This window comes from Macrotis lagotis, chromosome 1 (genome assembly GCF_037893015.1).
Source record: "Macrotis lagotis isolate mMagLag1 chromosome 1, bilby.v1.9.chrom.fasta, whole genome shotgun sequence".
Classification (NCBI taxonomy): Eukaryota; Metazoa; Chordata; class Mammalia; order Peramelemorphia; family Peramelidae; genus Macrotis; species Macrotis lagotis.
Window position 1 is genome coordinate 817,184,097 of NC_133658.1, and position 21,704 is coordinate 817,205,800.

At 34.4% G+C, this 21,704-nt stretch overlaps 1 long non-coding RNA gene across 3 annotated transcripts in view; it reads right to left on the bottom strand.

The window, feature by feature from the left end:
- Positions 1–985: 985 nt before the first annotated feature.
- LOC141508440 (uncharacterized) overlaps positions 986–21,704 on the bottom strand; it is a 34,835-nt gene continuing 14,116 nt past the window's right edge. For all 3 annotated transcript variants that reach the window (XR_012474417.1, XR_012474415.1, XR_012474416.1), the window contains one exon: positions 986–6,223. This is a non-coding gene — a long non-coding RNA (uncharacterized LOC141508440). The remainder of the gene's footprint in view (positions 6,224–21,704) is intronic.

Consider the following 21,704-nt stretch of genomic DNA (forward strand, 5'->3'; position numbering starts at 1 on the left):
TTAACTACTCAGGATCTTAGTTTCTCATCTGAAAAATGAAGGGGCTATAGAGATGATCTCCAAAGTCTCTTCCAGGTCAAATATTCTGTGATTCTTTGACAGGACATGCCTAGGAACAGAAACGCTACTTCCCTGAGAACATTCTCTCAGAGGCATCCCTCAAATCTAAGGGCATTGTGGACATAGGCTATGGGCTATGGAATTCAGGCTATCAGAAGCCTCTAGTATTCTGACATGAATTACTGCAAACTGAGCAGGCCCTTGGTTAACTTCCCTGTCATCTAATCTAAGCAAACCATTTCACTCAAGTTGAAAAGTGTTTACATGAGCAAAAGTAATGCAGCCAAGATAAGAAGGGAAGAGATAAATTAGAGAAAAAAAATCTTTGTATCAAGTAACTCTGATAACAGTCTGATATCCAAAATATGTGGGAAGTTAGCAGGAATATATAAGACTAAAAGCCATTCCTTAATGGATAAGTAGTTTAAAAAATGTAATAAATAATTTTCAAAAAAACCCGTAAGTCATTACTAATGAAACATTTGCTAAATCACTAATAACAGACAGTACATATAAAAACTACTCTCTGGTATTACTGAATATCCAGAAAGTTGGTAAAGGCAATAAAAGATGAGAATAGTCAGTTGGAAGAATTTGAAAAGATGGATACACTGACATACTGTTGATGGAACTAAAAACTGGCACAAACTTTGCTGGCATACAAATAAAAATTGTTCAAAGAATTTCACTAAAATGCCCACACTCTTTAATTTATTGCTAGACATATATCTAAGAAAGAAAATGAAAAAAAGAAAGGTCCAGTAGGCAACAAAACATTTATAATAGCACTTTTTTTGTAGGAATGAACTCAAATCAAAATAAAAGCTGTTCATTGATTGAGGAATAGTTTAAAACATTATATATATATATATATATATATATATATGTATATATATATATGCATATCATACAATACCACAGAACTTTAAGGAACAATGAGTATGATAGGAAGAAACATGGAAAGACTTATATGAATGGATGCAATTTAAAGTAAACAGAACCAGGAAAACAATAACAAGAAAGACAATGCAAGTGAAAAAAAAACCCAAGAAGGAGACAAGTGAAATTGAATGTTTTGAAAGTTTAATGAACAAACTTGACCCCAAAGAAGAGATATGGCCTAGGTGGTGCAGTGGATAGAGCACTGGCCCTGGAGTCAAGAGTACCTGAGTTCAGATCTAGTCACCTAGCTGTGTGGCCTTGGGCAAGCCACTTAACCCCACTGCCTTGCAAAAAACCCCTAAACAAACCTTAAAAAAAGAAGAAGAGATATGGCAAGATACCATACCCAGCTTTTATTTTTTTTCCCTCAGAGGAAAAGGACTGAATGTAGAATGTTGCATTGTTTCAGAACATTGTATATTCTTATATGTTGGTGGTATTTGGTCTTGATAAGCTTTTTCCCCTTTCCTTTTCTTCTTCTTTATTATAAGGGATTCTTTTCTGGAAGGGACAGGGCAGAGGTACTAAGAAGAAAGTAGATGATCTAAAGATAAAAATTTTTAAAAAAATCTAATTTTTAAAAAAATAATGCATACTTAAATAAAGATTGAAGTAATCATACATTTCTAAATCCAATTACATGATTAATTTGTTGAATAGCCTAAAGTATATAAGATATCTTGAAGAATGAGTTCACAATGATGATTACAATATAGTTAGGTAGAAAAAAATTATATAAACAGGAAGCAACTAGAGAACTTGAAGAAGGGAAACCTACTTTTATTTTTCAATTTTTCAGTTGTTTTTCAATTGTGTTCTACTCTTTGTGACCCCATTTAAAGTTTTATTGGCAAAGATACTAGATTGATTTTCCATTTCTTTCTTCAGCTCATTTTTATAGATGAGGAAACAGAGGCAAACAGGGATAAATTACTTGCCCAGGGTCACATGCTAGTAAGTGAGGGTGGATTTGAACTCAGGAACATGAGTCTTCCTGAGGCCCAATATTCTATCCACTGTGGCATCTAGTTGCCCCATGTTTAATGGAATATATTTGAAATATCACTCTAATGGCAGCTCTAAGGTATTAGCCAAGATGTAATCTCTTATCCTTAGCTTTTTCATTTATAAAAGAGGATTTACTTTGCATTTTGTTACATTAAATCTATGTAGTCCAAGTGCAGATTTTGATAATAATGATAAATATTAGCTAACATTTTGTTGTGCTCACCATCTGACAGGCACTGTGCTAAGTGTTTATGATTATTATTTTATTTGATCTACACAACAATTGTGTTTTACAATCTCTGAACATTTTACAGAAGAGAAAACTGAAGCAAACTGCATTGAACCTCTGTTCAATGATTTAGTTGGGTCCACACAGCTAGCAAGTATTCCCTTTTTCTATTCTGCTCTTAAGTGGTCTACTCCATTATAAGTAAAACTTGCTCCTTAATTACTGATGATTTTGTGTTGATTGGTTGGGGTGGGTTTGGTTGTTTGTGTGTGTGTGTGTGTGTGTGTGTGTGTGTGTGTGTGTGTGTGTGTGTGTGTGTGTGTGTGTGTGTATTTTGCTTTTCTTGGCATTCCTGGAAAACTCACTCTTTTTCTCTACTTTCTTTAGTTTCTCCTATCTACTCCCTCTTTCCTTTAGGCCTAGAATTATTCCTGTGACCACCCCATCCTTAAAATAATCTTCCATCATACTTGTTATCTACAATCATTCTTTATCTCTCCTTCCTTTCTTCAATAAACTTGTCTTCTCTGGGTGCCTCTACTTCCTTTTTCTTTCACTGGTTTCTTATCCCTCTGCACCTATTTAACTTCTGACTTAATCATTCAATAGAAATTGCCCTTTCCAAAGTTACCAATGATTTTTTAACTGACAAATCCAAAGGTATTTTCTCAATATTCATCTTCTTTTCCCAATCACTTGCAATATTTGATAGTGTATTGATCATCTTCTTTTCTTAGATGTCCTTTCCTCTCTAGGTTTTAATGACTCTTCTCTCTCCTAATTCTCTTCCTATTTGTGCAGCTGTTTCTTCTGTCTCCTTTACTATTTCTTCATTCATCTCAAGTTCACTCTCTCTGAGTGTGTTCCATCATTGCTCTCTCCTGATTCCTCTTTTTTTTTTTGTTCTATATTATTTTACTTGATGTTTCATCAGTTCCCATGGGCTTAATTATCAACTCTATGAAGATGATTTTCAGAGATATATATATATATATATGTATATACAACAATATTTTTATCTCATAAACTATTATCATGCACTTCCACTTTTTGTTGGATATCTTGAAAGATAACTTATAGGTATATCTCAAATGCAACAAAGCCAAAATAGAATTTCATTATCTTCTCCTCCCCTCCTCCCCAACCCTTCCCACTTCTGAACTTTCCTGTAGTTATCAAAGGCATTGCAATCCTCTCAAGTCACCTAAACCTATAATTGTTGGATCGTATGAGTCATTTATATATCTAGTCTATTGATAAATTATGTTTCTACCACTATATTAGTCATATATATTTCCTTTTCTCCATTTATATAGCTACAACCTTAGTTCATTTCCCATCACCTCTCCCATGGACTGCTGCAATAGTCTTCTAATTTATTTCCCTACCTTGTCTCTTCCCACACTCATTAGTCGAGGTGATTTTAACAAAATACAGATCTGACCATGGTACTGTCCTACTCTTAGAGCTCCAATGACTCCTTATCATTATTATTTTTGGTTCAGTTGTTTTTCAATTATGTTTGATTCTTTGTGTCCCCAATTGGAATTTTCTTGGCAGATATTGGAGTGGGTGGCTGTTTCCTTTTGGAGCTCATTTTCAAATGAGAAAACTGAGGCAAATAGGGCTAAGTGACTTGCCCATCTAGTAAGTGTCTGATCAGATTTGAATTCAGGAAGTTGAGTCTTCCTGATTGGAAGTTTGGTCCTCTATTCACTGCACCACCTAGTTGCTCACTCTCTATTTTATTTATATATATATATATATATATATATATATATATATATATATGATCAAATATAGTGTTTTCTGGTGTTTAAAGCTCTTCATAACTTGAACTTTTTCTTCCCTTTCATCTTACTTCCATTGGTGAACCTACTGAACCTTTCAACTTATATCCTTATATTACTGGCTTTCCTCCACTTTTGGAATGCTCTGCCTCTTTATTTCCCTGACTTCCTTTAAAATTCAGCTCAAACTTCAGCTTTTACAGGGGGCCTATCCTCTTTTGAATCACTTTCTATGTTCTCTATATATATTCTGCATGAACCTAGTTATTTACATGTTGTCTCCTTCTTAAGACAAAGGACTGGTTTTTTTAAGCTTTCTTTTTATCACCAAATTTAGCACAATGCCTGGCCTAGCATATATGTTGCATGCTGATGGATTGATCCCCAGTGTCTATAAAATCGAAAATAATGTGAAAAAAGCCAAAAACAGTAGCCTGAAGCCAAATAGAAAAGTCTGTATTTCATCCTAGTCAGAGGCAGTAAGGAGCCCTTTTTGGACAGGATCTTCCATTTGAAGTTCATGATGCAAGGTCTGAATATCTTATTAGACCTGGACATGCAGAAGCCAGAAAGGTGAAACTCTTCCTCTTTTCCAATGAGTTTTCATCACTTCTTTCAAGAAGTGAATTGGAGCTCTGCCTATATGCTCCTCCATCTAATCCTTTTTATTTCTTCTTCAGTGCCAAAGACAGGCAAGGGCAAGGTAATTTGAAGGCTAGTTTAATTTTCTTTTTTTTTTTTTTTTTTTTTAGATTTTTGCAAGGAAAATGGGGTTAAGTGGTTGCCCAAGGCCACACAGCTAGGTAATTATTAAGTGTCTGAGACCAGATTTGAACCCAGGTACTCCTGACTCCAAGGCCAGTGCTTTATCCACTACACCACCTAGCCGCCCCTAGTTTAATTTTCAATAGCCATGTGAGGTAGGAAATTATTAACTTATTTTATGGATGAGAAAAACTAAGGCTGAGAGGTTGCTATTCTCCTAAAGTGACAGAATTGTAACAAGAGTGCTATTTCAAATAGGCCCCATTAAATGGCATACTTTTCTTCTATTTGAAGCTTCCTATTTGTATGGTTTTTTTCCTACCTAACTAGATTGTACACATCACCAATGCACTTACTCCTCAAGGGATCTTCTATACCCTTGGCTACTCAATAAATGCTGGCTGAGTAAGGGAATGAGCAAGCTTCTACTTCCCTTAGGTAGATATAAATGGACCCATTATAGAATTACAGAATTTTATGAAAATGGGTAACAGAAGTGGTCAGCTACCTGTGACCAGGTAGTTAGTGCCCTAGAGGAATCATCAGGAGCAGGAATGGTGTCACTGACTGGCTGGTGATATGGCTGTATTTTCTAATCCTGTGCATTTTCCATTACCTTCCCTGAAAACTGGAGTCCCTGGTATGAATCTCAGTTTGAGAAGAGAACTTACTTGCTGGGCTAAGAATAAAGGCAGCAATTTGAGAGGGAGAAGAGGCTAGAATCATCAAAAAGTTCCTTTTTCAGGGGACTTCTAACCCTCTTCTATATTCCCTGACCAAGTCCCACTCTGGCTTCTTGGCTCTATATAATGAGCTTGAAGAGGAATCAATCTTGAGGAGCTAGAAGCTTTTAATCATTCTTTTAGGCCAGCTAATTTGTACTTGTGGATGACTGATTGTCACATAGCTAAAAGTTTTATTTTCATTCTAATTAATAAGAATTTGCATGCAAATCTCACTCTTGATACACTTTAGAGTTTTTTTTTTTCACCTCAGAAAAAAACCAACACTTTCTTGTTTTGACAATGTTCATTAAATGGTCATTCTTTGTCCTGGGATCTTATCTGGGCTTTTCAGCCAGAGGTGTCCTTTTCCTGTGTCTGTCTGCTCAAGCAGGCATTTTAAAGAACAATCTGGCATTCCAAGCTATTCACATCAGACCTTCAATGTTGATCCTGGAGTCATAGGTGCAATACAAAAACAACAGTGTAATCTTGCTTCCATTCAGTGCTGCTGGACCAGAAAAAAGCCAAATAAGAGTTTTCTGGCTTCATGGTATGTACCTTGTGCTTGTTCCATTTCCTTCCGTGTTCCAGGTTTCTTATCTGAAGCAGCCAACAAATCAACAAAGATAGAGGCGGGGCATTGCTTATCTCCTGGGCTGGCTCTTTGAAGAGCTGAAAGCAAACTCAAACTGTGGGGGCAGACTCTAAAGAGGCAATGAGAAACAGACCACAAAGGTTTGTGATTAATCAAATAAATACACTCACATACACATACTAAATATTCTCATTTATTGTTAAAGTGACTCTAAGAGCAATTAATCACTCAACAAACATTAATTAATTAATTAATCTATTAGGCACTATGCTAAAAACTAGAGATGCAAAGGAAAAAGTCATTGTGAAAACAAAAAGAATTATAGAAATAGTGACATAAATGGCAGGTATTATAGGAAAATGGTTTTTATTAATAAAGTCAAGAAATTATCAATATTAATTTCATCTTTTAGAATGTCTAGTTTTAGATTTATGATAATATATATTAGAAATAATAATACATGCATATAATTTATGAAGAAATATACATATATTCAGAAAATGAGTTAAACTTTTTTTTTACTAATGAGGTATGTGATCAAAAAAATTTGGAAAACACTTATCTAGAATTCTGAAAGAAGTGGCGTAAGGTATATTGTGGTTCATTATGAAGACTGGCTTTAGGAAGGATAGTGACAAATTGAAACAAACAACCAGTATGGCAAAATGTAATATTAATGAAAGCTGACATTTATCTAGTTGCATGCTACTTTACAGGCATTATTGCTTATAAGCTTTACAATAATTCTGCCAAAAGCTGACGAGATTCCATTTTGATAACACCAAAGCCAGGATAGGAGATAGTTCTAAGTTGCTTAAAGCAGACACATTGTGTCACCAAGATGGATACATAAGAGTAATATACTTAATGTTGACTTCTATGTGAGGACCAGGTCTCTTAAATTCTCTTTCTCCCCTCTCTCCTCTTCCCATGCAGAGGCATCAGAGTTCTCAGGATGATTTGAAGCTATGGTTTTTGTCTGCCATTGGATCATACAATTGTCTGCCATGCTCCCCCATTTTTTTGGACCAAATGACTAGGGTCCTGATTTAGTTTAATCATTTAAACATAATAGAATTTTTTTCAAAGGTATATTTATTTCAACAATATAGTAAAAATATGAAAACTTTTTCTTAGTAATCATGGGCATAATTTTTCCTATATCACTTATAGTGAGAAGAAAAAAACTTAACTTGCTTCATTAAGTTCACATCCCTGCCAGTTTCTTCTATGTAGAAATCCAGGATGTCACCACTGAGTTGGCTATAATCTCTGGCCTGGATTTCTTGAACTTTTGAATTCCTGGGGCTCAAACTCTGAGGTCAAATCAGAGATTCTATTTTCTGCTCCTGGCACAAAAAAGAACAAATGAAAAAGTCCAAGACCATTTTCAGTGACCAGATGGTAGGGAAGGATTGATGGAGGTTCAATAGCCTTCCTCCCTTGTCTCATGCTCTCACCAACTGGATAAAGTTCTTATTTGAGTACAGCACATCTCATTTTATTGCACTTAGTTTTATTGTGCCTTGGAGATACTGTGTTTTGTTTTTTTGTTTTTTTTTTACAAATTGAAGGATCTGAGCACCCTACGTTGAGCAAATCTATTGGCACCATTTTTTATAACAGCATAGTTGGTTTTGTTTGTGCAAAAACTTTTAAATATTTTATCATCTCAATTGCTTATTTTTATTTCTGTGATCCTCTTTACAAACTATTGATGGTTCCAATGATTAGCATTACCAAGAAAGCAACTTCTTGGCTTCTCTTATATTTGTGATCTGACTTTTTATATCCATGTTTCCATTCAGAATCATATGTGGTGTGAAGTGTTGATCTTTGAATTTTTGCCATACTACTTACCAGTTTTCCCATAAACTTTTGACTAATAGTGATTGTCAGTTTAATCAAAATATGCCGATAGCTTTGGACTTTGAATTTCATTAGAACTTTGTGAGGTAAGTGGTACCAGCTTTATTATCCTAAACCTTTCTACTTCCTCTTCCAAAGAGAGCCATCCCATAAAATAAGAAATTTTTTGTTTTTGTAAGGCAACAGGGTTAAGTGACTTGCCCAAGGTCACATACTTAGGTAATTATTAAATGTCTGAGTCTGGATTTGAACTCAGATTCTCCTTATTCTAGGAGTGATGGATGCTCTCTCCACTGCACCACCTAGCTGCCTCTTTTTATTTTTTAGGGAATTTTTTTTAAAGAAAAAAAAAAGAAAAAGTGGTAGAAGAGAAAAAAGAATCAATAAAATCCATCAATCTATCAAAAGAAATCCGAACATATATAAAATATTCCACATTCATGAATCTCCAACCTCTTCAAAGGATGTGGGGCAAGAATTTTCTCATTGCTCTTCTTTGGGGTCATGCTTGCCAACACTTAAATCCTCTGGAGACTCAGAAGAGATGTAAATGTGATAGCAGAAAAACAGGTGAGTTCCAGGTGCACATCTTGTCTTTGTTAATCTTTCAGCTTGGAGCACAATGATCCTTATTGATCAGGCCCTAAATAAATTCCAGGACCAATGAAGGGGAATGATAGTGATGATCTTTAGTAGCTTTCTGGTTGTTTTTTGGTAATCAATCTTATTGTATTCACAAGCCTGGTTATGTATTTGGATAGTCTAGGAAAAAAGCACTGATTTAGGAGTTAAGAGATCTGGGTCTAAGCCCTAACCTCATCTGCAAAATAAAGGTGTTAGATTAGAAAATTTTTTAAAGTTTCCTTGAGCTTTAAATTTTTAAATTTAAATTTGAGCTTTAAATTCATTTTTATTCAGATTTGCCATGTGGGCAAAGAATGCCCCACTCAAGGCATTCTTTACCAAGAGAACATGGCAAATAGTAAAACTTTTAAGGCAGAATAGTAAAGTAAGTAATAAGGAAAGATAATTACACATGAAAAAAAGGTATAATTTCACATAGATTCTCATGCGGTTTTTGGAGATGGACTCTTCATTGGATAGCACACTCTCAAAACTGAGTCTTCTTTGGAAGACCTCACAGCTCCATCTTCCAGAAACTGTGTGTACATCACTGCAGCTCCATTCTGCCACCTCTGTTGCTCATTTCTCTGCCTCCTAAATTATCTCTTTACTGCTCTGCTACAGAGCTGCTGCTGTCATCTACTGGTGGTCTACTTCTTCCTTACTTAGTTGTTGCCATATGCCGAGTATTTATTTGGTTCTTAGAACTTTTTCTTTTTGAAAGAGAGTAAAAAAGAATTATCACTCTTTTGTGAGATTGTCAATCAACACATTTCAGCTCTTTTTTTCAGTTAGGCTGCAGCTGCACCCAGTATGTGCTGAAAAGAGACCTTCAAGTTAAGTTCCTTCTTTTATAACTACTTCAATCCTCTATTAATAGGAATTTCTCCAGATCTTCTTGATATTTAGATTTGTAAGCAAATTCTTTTTTAACTCCCATTATAACATAGTACCATGTTGTATAATCCCAGCAGCCTCGACCAGAGTCCTATAAATTACCTTGGAGTTTCAACAAATATAAGGAGTCAGTCAGCAATATAGGAATACTGGTGACCTTTGCTCTGCATTCCTGCAGCTGCACCCAGGTTAATGTCTTCTTTTCACTAACTTCCAAGAGGAATAACAAAACATTAGTCTGTTCTCTCACAGAAAAACAGCAGGTCGTTATGTTGTGGGGAAGATAATCCCCAACTGTACCACTGAATGTTGGTTTGATTCCAAAGCCCATCCCAGGATATAGACCTATCCTAGGAGACTGGGAAGGAGACTGGGTCCAGTGCAAACTTAGGGAAAAGGTTCACCACAAAGTAGAATTGAGGGTTCATTTTGGAACAGAACTCTGGGTCCACAACAGATGTACTCTAAAATATATTTGAATTCCTAGACCCAGTACAGACTGTCTTTTTTTGGAGGTACTTTGTAGGATGGCTATTTCTCTGCAATGCCAAGAGGTCTCAGGCCTGCTTGGATCTGGCTATAACTTCCTTTGAATACCCTTTTCCTCACTAACCCTATTTTGAACATTTTGATCATAATTATTATTCCTCTTCTCAATTCAGAACAACTGGCATCTAGCCCTAAGTACAATACTCCATCCTATCCCCTACTTAATTTTGTCTAAGTGACCTCTTCCCTGGTGATTTGGGCCTCTTTCCTTTTTTAATCACAAAAGAGAGACAGTCTGTTTGTAGACTTGCAACCCTCCTACTGAGTTAGAGAGTTTGTCTATCTGAGTGCATGCACATGTGTATTTCCATATGCACTGGCTCAAATAGCTTTCTGTTTGGAAAGGGCAGCCAAACCTGTGATTTTTTATTTCTTAGTATGAAACATAAGGGCCTCTGTAATAAAGGATATTCACTACTGGACAAAGTCCAAGCTCCTACAAACTACAAAATATTACTGTGTGAATTAAAGTGTTCACATGGCATAAATTGCACAGTTCATCCAACATTTATTTTGGAAAGTATTACATCTGGAAAATGGGAACTATTCCAGTGAATTCCTTTACCTTGAAATGTCAATAGGCACAAGGGTATTTTGAGATAATTGCTTGCTTAAAAGTTAGCAAGTAATTTGTGTAATTAGAACACATAAAATAGCTTTCAGTAACATAAGCAAAGTGCTTGGGGACTTTAAAAGAAACCTGCCAATATGAAGAAATTTAGAGCAAAAGACTGGAATTCTGACTCATAGAGCAAATCTTTCAAATGTTTTTTAGTCTACTCCCCTTTTGGCTCTCATTGTAAATGTCTAGGCTACTCACTGAGGATTAGTAAGCCTTCTTTTGCAAGAGAAAACCTCTCCTTGGCCAACTTTGGCAGCCTTGTTTCTTTAAAAAAAATTTTGTTCTCAATTTCATGTAAAAACAACTTTTAACATTTGCTTTTTAAAAATGTTGGGTTCCAAATTCTCTCCCTCTCCACTGCCATCCCCCATTATTGGGAATGCAATCAATTTGCTATAGATTTTACATGTGCTGTCATGCAAAATATATTTTCACATTATCCCTATTGCAAAAGGAAACAGATAAAAAAAAATCCCAAGAAAAATAAAGATTAAAAAAAAAGTAAGCTTTGATCTGCAAGGATCTTATCAACTTCATGTCCAAAAGCAGCATCACTGCTGAATAAGAACCCGTCTTAACTAGTATTAAATTGGGTCCCATAGATTGAAAGGTTCTCCTTGCTTTTCAGGGTCTTAAAGCTGGTCTGGCTGGATATAAACCCTGTTACAGACTCTACTCCTGGATCTCTTGCTAGCTTAATCTCCTGAGGTTTTGAAACTGAGGTTTCATAACTCAGGTTATGAAAAGCACAGGGGAAGGAGCCAATTTCCTTCACCTAAAATGAAAGAATACAATGTTAATACAAAGAACTAAAGCCTCGTACATGGTGTGAGATGTTGCTCTATACCTAGTTTCTGCCAAACTACTTTCCAGTTTTACCAGGCATTTTTGTCAAAAATGAGTTTTGTCCCCAAACCCAAACACTAGATTATAATGGTTATTTAATACAGTGTATTGTATACCTAATATATTCACTGATTCACCAATCTTTTTCTTAGTACCAAATTGTTTTAATGGTTACCACTTTGTATTTCAGTCTGATATCTGGAATTATGATAACATTCTTTCAAAAGTGTTTCATGCTTCATACAAGATATATATATTCTTCATTTTTTTTAGGTTTTTTTTTTTTTTGCAAGGCAAATGGGGTTAAGTGGCTTGCCCAAGGCCACACAGCTAGGTAATTATTAAGTATCTGAAACCAGATTTGAACCCAGGTACTCCCGACTCCAGGGCTGGTGCTTTATCCACTGTGCCACCTAGCCACCACCTAGCTGCCCCTTATATACTCTTCTTTAAAAGAGGAATAAAGTACCCTTCTGGTAGAACACAAGAACCTCTGTTGTTTGGCTTCAGGAAGTACCTGGAGGAACTCCCTTCATACTTCCCACATAGGGAGCATCATGTTCCATAAATGATAGCACAATCAGAAAGGACCAAGGAGCTGAATGGTTATACACAGAGTTAAGTCTTATGATGCACTTTTCTTATGACACTGAACATCTCCCCTGAGCCTGGTGTGGGAGCACTGCAGGAAGTCAGGAGCAGACTAGAAAAATTCTTTTCTCTCAAAGTTTTTTTCCTTTCTATATGTTCTTTGAAGCTTCACAGTTTCATAGTTTCCTTTCGTAAAAATGGAAAGATGTAGTTGTATTTTTATATGTTTGAATATTTCACTGCTTTGAAAATAAAAGATAAATTCCTCACTTTGGTATCTAGATCCTTTCATAATTTGGCTCCAGCCCACTTCACTATTATTCCCATGCATATAGCCCCACTGAACTGATCTCCTTGATGTTCCCTAAATTTGGCATTTCATTCTATTGTTACTGTCTTTATACAGACTTTTCCATTCTTGGAATTCCTCACTATTATTTGTTATCTCTAGCTTAATTACAAGCTCAACTCCTCTATTTCCCTGGGAAGCTTCTCCTGACCCTCCTGCCTACCTATTCTCTTCCTCCTAAAAACTGACATCTGTAGAATTATTTTTCATACAAATTAGACATTGCATTATTAAATTTCATAGAGTATAAATTCCTTGATGGTAGGAACTTTTCTTTTTTGTCTTTATATCCCCAGTGCCTTGCATATGATTTTGTTGGTGCTTAGTGCAGCAAAGATTGTAACTTCAGTTTCTTAGAACAAGGGTAACTAAATCCTACTCTCAGGGTTCTAGAGCTATCTTGGAAGGTTGAGCTATCTCTTCTCTAATGCTATCAGCTAGAGCTCCCATTCTGATGTGTTTTCCTTAACTAGTTCCTGTAACATTAGTTTCTATAAAGGGCAGTTTGATCAAGGCAATAGAAAGTGAGGCTGGTGAGTTAGCGCAGCACCTCCTCAATCAAATTCACGTACTTCTCATGGAATCACCTCCCTGATATCATGGTCTTTGAGAATGAAGGACAAACATTATTATAAAGGGATACTTACTTCAAAGATAAAACAAGAACAAAAAAAAGAACAAAAACAGATCCTTAGGAATACACTCTCCATTTTAATCTCTGTAGAGATTGGGCTTAGATTTGATGTAGCTTCTACATAGCACAAATCTTATTAAATTCATGTTCAAAAGCAGCATCATTGCTAGATAAGAACTTGTCTTAACTAGCACTAAGTTGGGTTCCAAAGATTGAAAGGTACTCCTTGCTCATCAGAACCTTAAAGCTTATCTGGCTGGATATAAACCTTCCACTCTTGGACCTCTTGATGGTTTACTCTCTTGAGGTTTTGAACCTGAGGCTTCATAACTAAAGTTATGAAAACCTTAGGTGAAGGAGATCCTTCACCTAAAATGAAAGAATACAAATCTAAGCCAAAGAACCAAGCTTTCATGGGTCGTATATTGTTCTTAGATAGGGCTTAAGGTATCTTCTTTAATGGCATTGTCTCTCTCTCTCCTCTCAACAGAGTGACCCCAGGGAGGCAGAAGTCACCTCAGGAGAAGGAACAGATTTTGGCTACCTTGTTGATTACATACCCAGTCTGAATCACATATTCCATCAAAGAGGCTCTTCTTTGAGTTAGTAGTCCAGAATGTCTTTGTATGCTCTAAAGTTTATGTGGAATTGCATCAACTGATGCAACTCTGGGTAGGTTCATATTGACTGGGATTATTGGCAAGTTCCCTGTTATGTTATTAAAAAGCTGTTGATTAATTATATTAGATTATTGGATACCTGGGCAAGTTTCCTACCTGATAAGTCAAAAAGTGGTGATTGGGCTGAATAGTAGGTTGAATTGCTACCCATGTTTATGTCAGGATGACAGAGGTAATAGAGTGAGGGGAAAGAGCCGGCCTTCATGAAGTCTATTCCCATCACAGCATTTATGAAGGATAATATTCTATGGAGGATACATGGAAATACATATACCAGAAGCATAGAGATTGGTAGATAATGGCTAAATTCTAATATGCTCAAGTAGGGAATTTGCTTTCTTTCTTTTTTTTTTAGGGTTTTTTTTTTGCAAGGCAAATGGGGTTAAGTGTCTTGCCCAAGGCCACACAGCTAGGTAATTATTAAGTGTCTGAGGCCAGATTTGAACTCAGGTATTCCTGACTCCAGGGCTGGTGCTCTATCCACTGTGCCACCTAGCTGCCCCTGGGAATTTGCTTTCTAATGAGATAAGGGCTAATGAAAATTCAGTTCTGGTGAGATCTGAATCCACAAACTTTGAATCTGTTGAAACAGATATCAGGAACCTGATGCTAAGAGAGGTACAAAGTATTCCCCCTATAATACTAACTAGAGTTAGATAGTGTATTATTATTTTCATATTATAGATAAAAGGTTAAATGCCACAGTAAGTGGCAGAGTTGAACTTGAAGTTCAGATCTCCTGACACCAAGTCCAAAACCCTTTCTACTAAATATTACACTGAATGCCCAAATTGCTGGCATCTAGTAATTTATCTGGCAAGTGCCTTCTTGTTTTCTCTTCTAAAAAGGGCTAGGCAATTAGAGGCTTTGTATCAGAGACACCTAGATGAGATCATAATCTGAAACCATATATTTTTAAAGGTTCTTTCTGGGACCCTCAAAGGGCTTCAGATAGACCAAAGCTTTATTACATGCTTTACCTTACATGCTTTGTGTAGCCACAATCGTCGAGAAGGCTCTAGGAACTACAAAATCTTGTCATCAGTTCATCCTAATACAATTTTTGAGTCTGAGGGAGCCTCTTTCTCAGGCATGGAAAAAAGGAATTTTCTTTGCATAGACTCCCTTCCAGTCTCTTCAAGTTTTATAGACCTGATTCCTCAGTGTTATTCAAAATTCATCCTCCAGTGTTCTAGAGATGTGAGCTTTAAGAGGCACATCAGAAGTAGCCAATATAACTTTGCAGAAATTCTCCAAGAACCTTTTTAGAGCACTGGCTGAAGACCTGGATATAAATTCCTACTCAGAACTTACCCAGTGTATAACTATGGATAAGTCACTTTAACCTCTCTCAGCCTCAGTTTCCTCTTTTGTAAAATGGCGATAATAATAGCATCTACCGTACAGCATCTTTGGAAACCTTAAATTAGAAAATGTGAAATGATGTGAATTTTAAAGCATTATATGTTAGCCATTATTATTATAGTGTGCTTGTTTCACAATGATGGTAAAGGGAAAAAATTATTATTGCTGCTGTGTTCTTTATATGTTTCATGTTTGCCACAACATATTACTCAGGGTGGGTATTGGCAATGGAGAAGAAAGTTATATGATATCATTTACTCTAGGATATGTTTCTCTGTCACTATGGTAAATGCCTAGTAGAATTTCTCCTCTTCCAAAGAGGTGAAGTCTACCTACTCTGAATCTGCCATTTCCACAAAGCCTTATTCTTTTCTTATTTCATTCTAAGTAATGATATACACTGGTATTCTTTGTTGCAGCTTAGCACCAGACTAAATGGATGAGCACAAAGAAGCCAAATCATTTTTCTTCCAGGTCTTCATTATTTTCCCATTGACTCACTCCCTTTGGGGTTTTAAATGCGTCCAAGGGCAGGTAGTTTTGGTTTTCCAGATGCATTACAGTATGATGTTGGCATCCTGAATGCTACGGCACTGAGACCTTCATTAGGTGACATCATCATCATACCACTTTGTTGGATCCATGATCTCATCCATGGGGGTGGTTCCCTCCAGTGGTACAGATACTTACTCATTGGAAGAACTAGCATTTATATATCACTTAACACATCACATAACCCTATACATCTTACCTCACTTGAGTCTTATAACTTACTACAACTCTAGAAGGTAAGCATCTTAGGAAACATGATTTTTCTTCTCCACATGATCCCATCTTATAGAGAAGGAAACTGAGGCTGAAAGGTGAAGTGACTACTTTGCCAATGATCACACAGCCTTGTAAGGATGCTAGAGTTATGATTCAAATCTTTCTCTTGAGCTTAAGCCTAGCATTCTTTTCAAGGTTAGAACTTGTTTTAGCTGTAATCTGTACTTCCCTTTTTGTTGAGAAAGAACAGCTTTTTCAGAGATCTGTCCCTCTAATGGAAAATTTCTGGTTATAATGGTAGTGGCAGACCATTTCTCTGATTTAAGTAGATCCTTGGGTTTCCAGGATAATTGTGGTGGGTGGGGTACCATCATACTGTTGAAGCTTACACAGGTTGACAGGAATACATCTTCAATGGACAATAACTGAAGCAATTATATCAAGCGATTATGTAAATATAAACATAAACATATATGTATAGACACACACACAAATAGTTTGAATTTCAAGCTGTTTTCCTCCCTCTCTTCCAACCCCATACTCTAGAAGGCTAACATTTGACAGAGATATATATGTGAAACTATAAAAAAATGAAGTATCATATATGAGTTCTTTCTCTGGAGGTGAACAGCATCTTCCTTCATAAGTTTTTCTGTTGTTGACTTGAATATTCATAAAACTCAGAATAGCTTAGTCATCCACATTTACTCTTCAAACAGTTGCTGTATACAATGTCCTCTTGGTTCTCATTTTGCTCTTCATTACTCCATGCAAGTCTTACCATGTTTTTCATAAAATCAACCTGCTCAACATTTTTTACGCACAGTAATATTTCATCATAATTATATACCACAACTAATCTATCAATATTCTCCAACTAATGGGCAATTTCAAGTTCTTTTACAGCACAGAGAGAGTTGCTATAGATATCTTAGAATATCTAAGCCCTTTTCCTTTTTCATGAATATCTTGGGAAATAATAATAGTGGTATTGCTGGGTCAAAGGGTAGACACAATTTTATAACTCTTTGGGCATAATTTCAGATTGCTCTCCAAAATTGTGCATTAGTATCCCAATTTTCCACATTCCCTCCAACATCTGTCATTTTGTTCTATCATTTCAAGCCAATTTGATATGTGTGAGATGGATTTCAAAACTATTTTAATTTGCACTTTTCTAGTTAATAATGCTTAAGAATATTTTTCATATGAATATATATGTATATATCACTTTGTTTTTTTTCTCCCAAAACTACCTGTTTATGTCCTTTGATCATTTATTAATTGGGGAATGATTCATTCTTATAAATATGACAATGTTCTCTATAAATTTAAGAAAGTTTGCTAAAATCATTGTTTCAACTAACTTTTTAACGTGAATCTTAGACTTATCCAAGTATATTATTATATTGTTTGCAAAGGGAGATAGTTTTTATTTCACTGCTCATTCTGATTCAGTTTTTATCTTACTACTCATTCTGATTCATTCAATTTCTTTTCTTATTGCTATTGCTAGTATTTCTAGTATAATACTGAATAATATTATTGATAATGGAAATCCTTGTTTCACTCCTGATCTTATATAGGAACTTCTAGACTATTCCTGTTGTCTATAGATAAGATTTGCTCATGGTTTTAGGTAGATGCTTGTCATTTTAAGACAAACCCATTTATACCTATGCTTTCAAGTATTTTTGATAGGAATAAGTGTTGCATTTTGTCAAAAGTATTTTCTGCATCCATTGATAAATCATATGATTTTTGTTACTTGGTTTTTCTTATATTGAACCAGTCCAGCATTCTTGGTTTAAATCTCACTTGGTCATAATGTGTGATCTTTGTGCTAAATTGTTGTAGTCTCCTAGCTCATATTTTATTTAGGATTTTTGCACCCATATTCATTAGTGAAACTGGTCTATAATTTTCTTTCTTTGCTTTTGTTCTTCTTAGTTTAGGTATCAACACCATATTTGTTTCATAAAAGGTGTTTGGTGGGACCCCTTTGTCTATTATTCCAAATAATTTGTTTAATATTGGAATTAGTTGATCTTTAAATGTTTGGTAGAATTTACTTGTAAATCTGTCTTGTTTTTTTTTTCCCCCAAGGAAACTCATTTATAGACAATTTAATTTCTTTTTTTAAAAACAGGCTTATTTAGAAATTCTATTTCCTCTTCTATTAATCTGGATAAGTTTATGTTTTTGTAAGTATTTTGCATTTTACTTAAATTGTAAAATTTATTGGAATATAATTGAATAAAATAACTCCTAATAGTTACTTTAATTTATCTTCATTAGTGGTATATTAACTATTTTAATTTTTGATACTAGTGAGTTGGTCTTTTCTCTCTTTTCCATAATCATATTAACCAATAGTTTATTTTATTATTTTTATTAAAATGAAATCCTAGATTTATTTATTAAATAGAATTATTGAATTCAACCCTTTTAATATTTTATTTATTTATTTTTCTGATTATATGCAAAGATAGTTTTCAATAATAATTTTTTTCAAGGCTTTGAGTTTCACATTTTTCTCCCTCCCTCCCCCAACAGAAAGTAATCTAATATAGATTATATTTAACTATGTTAAACATAAATACATAGTAATCATTGTGAAATTGTGAAATTATATTAATCTTGTGAAGGAAGAATCAAATTGAAACAAGACAAAAACATTAGAGAAGGAAAAAAGCATAATACATAAGATAAGTTTTAAAAATTGAAGATAGGTAGACTTTGGTCTGCATTTAAACTCCACAATGCCTTCTTTGGGTATGGATGGTATTTTCAATCACAATTCTTTTAGAACTGTCTTTGATTATTGTACTGCTGAAATGAACAAGTCCATCATAGTTGATCATCACCCAAAATTGCTGTGAATGTATACAATGTTCTGGTTCTATTCACTTCACTCAGTATCGGTTCATGTCAAGTCTTTCCAGGATATCCATTTTTTAAATTAATTCAATAGTTTTATTATATTCAATTTGATTAATCTCACTTTTACCTTTTAGAATTTCTAATTTGGTGATTAATTGGATAGTTTTTAATTAGTTTGTCCTTTTTTAATTGTAGAGTCAATTCATTGATCTGCTCTTTTTCTTTTTTATTGATGAAGCATTTAGAAATATAAAATTTTTCTGATTACTGATTTTTCTATGTCTCATAAGTTGCTTTCTCATTATTATCATTATATTTAATAATTATTTATTGTTTCTATGACATTCTTTAACCCAGCTATTCTTTAAAATTAGGTTAGTGTCCAATTAATTTTGAATCTGTATTTCCATGGTCCTTAATTAAATGCAATTTTATTGCACTGTGATCTGAAAAAGATGTATTTACTATTTCTGCTTTTTTGTAACTATAAAGTTTTTATGGCCTTACAGGTGCCAAATATTGGTGAGAAAAAAAGCATATTCCTTTCAATTCCCATTTAGCTCTCTCTGGATATCTATTATATATAACTTCTAAGATTCTATTCATCTTCTTGACTTCTTTTTTATTTTTTGACTAGATTATCTAGTTCAAGAGGAGAAAGTTGAAGTCCCCTTACTATTACAGTTTTGCTATTTATTTACCACATACAATCAATTTATCTTTTCCTTTTAAAATCTGAATGCTATAGCATTTGGTGCATATATGTTTAATATTAGTATTAATTCATTATCTATAGTATCTTTTAAAATAGTTTGCCTATAGGGGGTTAGGTGGCGCAGTGGATAGAGCACCAGCCCTGGAGTCAGGAGTACCTGGGTTCAAATCCTGTCTCAGACACTTAATAACTACCTAGATGTGTGGCCTTGGGCAAGTCACTTAACCCCATTTGCCTTGCAAAAAACCTAAAAAAAAAGTTTCCCTATGTATTTCTTTTAATTAAATCTATTTTAGCTTAATAAATTCTACTCCAGTCCTTTATTTTTATGTGTTCTCTCATTTTTAAATGTGTTTCTCATAAACAACATATTTGGGTTGTAGTTTCTGATTCACCCTACTATCTATTTACATCTTATGAGTGAATTCATTCCATTCATATTCAAACTTATTAGTTGTATTTTCTGTTCTACCTTTTCTTAGTTTAACTTTCTTTCTTTTTATCTCATCCCTCCTCAGAAATATAATTTACTTCTAACCACTGCTTCTTTAATTTGTACATTTTTCTAAAAGTATCTTCCTTATTCCTTTGCACTTCTGTTTCTTAATCTACAAGATTAATCTTAACCTTCTAAGTGTCTCTCCCTTTATCCTTTCCCTTATCCTATTTCTCTGTAAATTAAGCAAACTTTTATGCCCTACTAATTATATATATAGATATCATTCCCTCTTTTGTTTTTTTTTATTGTAGATTTTTTTTTTTGCAAGGCAATGGGGTTAAGTGGCTTGCCCAAGGCCATGCAGCTAGGTATCTGAAATTAAGCATCTGAGGCTGGATTTGATGAGAATATGTTTCCCTCACCACCCACCCTTCACCTTATCCTATCCTCTAATGCAATAGTTCTTCCATTTATATGTCTTTTGTATGAGATAATCTGCTCCATTTTCTCTCTCCCTACTCAGTTTAATATTTTAGAATCTTTTTAACATAATCAAATCAACCCTAAACCTTCTATTTATGAATATGCTTTCAAACCACTTTAGTGATGATAATATTCTTAAGAGTTACAAATATCATTTTCCCATATAAGTAAACAGTTTAAACTTATTAGATCCCTTATAGTCTTTTGTGTTTGCCTTTTTTATATGGCTCCTGATTCTTGTTAGATTTTCTACTCAACTCTGAATTTTTTCATCAAGAATACCTGAAAATCCTTTACTTCATAAAATATTCATTTTTTCCCTTACAGTACTACACTCAGCTTTGTTGGGTAGGTTATTCTTGGCTACAAATCCAGCTCCCTTTGCTCTTCAGAATTATACTGCACATCCTTTGGTATTTTAATATGGAATTTAAATTTTGTATTATCCTGTCTATAACTCCCCAATACTTAAATTGTTTCTTCTTGGTTGCTTATAATATTTTCTCCTTGACCTGGGCTTTGAAATATAGCTATAATGTTTCTGAATTTTCATTTTGAGGAAGTGATCAGAGAATTTATTTTTTCAATTTCTATTTTATCCTCCAGTTCTAAAACTCAGGGAAATTTTCCTTCATAATTTCTTGACATATAGTGTCTACACTTTTTTTTATCATAACTTTCAGGTAGTTTGATAATTCTTATACAATCTCTTCTTGATCTGTTTTCCAGGTCAATTGTTTTTGTTATATTTCACATTCTCTTCTATTTTTTCATTCTTCTAATTTTGTTTTATTATTTCTTGGTGTTTTATGAAGTCATTAGAATCTCCTTGCCCAATTCTAATTTTTAAAGAGTTATTTTTTTGTAAGTATTTGGATCTTCTTTTCCAATTGTTTGGTTTTATTTTCATAATTTTCTTCCTTTTTCTTTCATTACTCATTTCTTTCCCCAATTTTTCCTTAATCTCTCTCATTTGATTTTTTAAAGTCCTTTTTAAGCTCTTCCAAAAACTCTTTTGGGGCTTGTGACCTTTTACATTTTTCTTTGAAGTATTGAAGTATTACAAGCTATTCTATCTTTCTCAGAGTTTGAACCCTGATCTTCTCTATTACCATTGATAGTAATCCATCTATGGTTGGATTCTTTTGCTGTCTTTTTGCACTTTTTTTTTGATGGCCTATTTCCTGGCTCTTAACTTTATATTAGAGTCAGATTCTACACCCAGGGTATGCTGGATAATGTCTTAGGTTTCAGATTTTTCATGGTATTTTTTTTC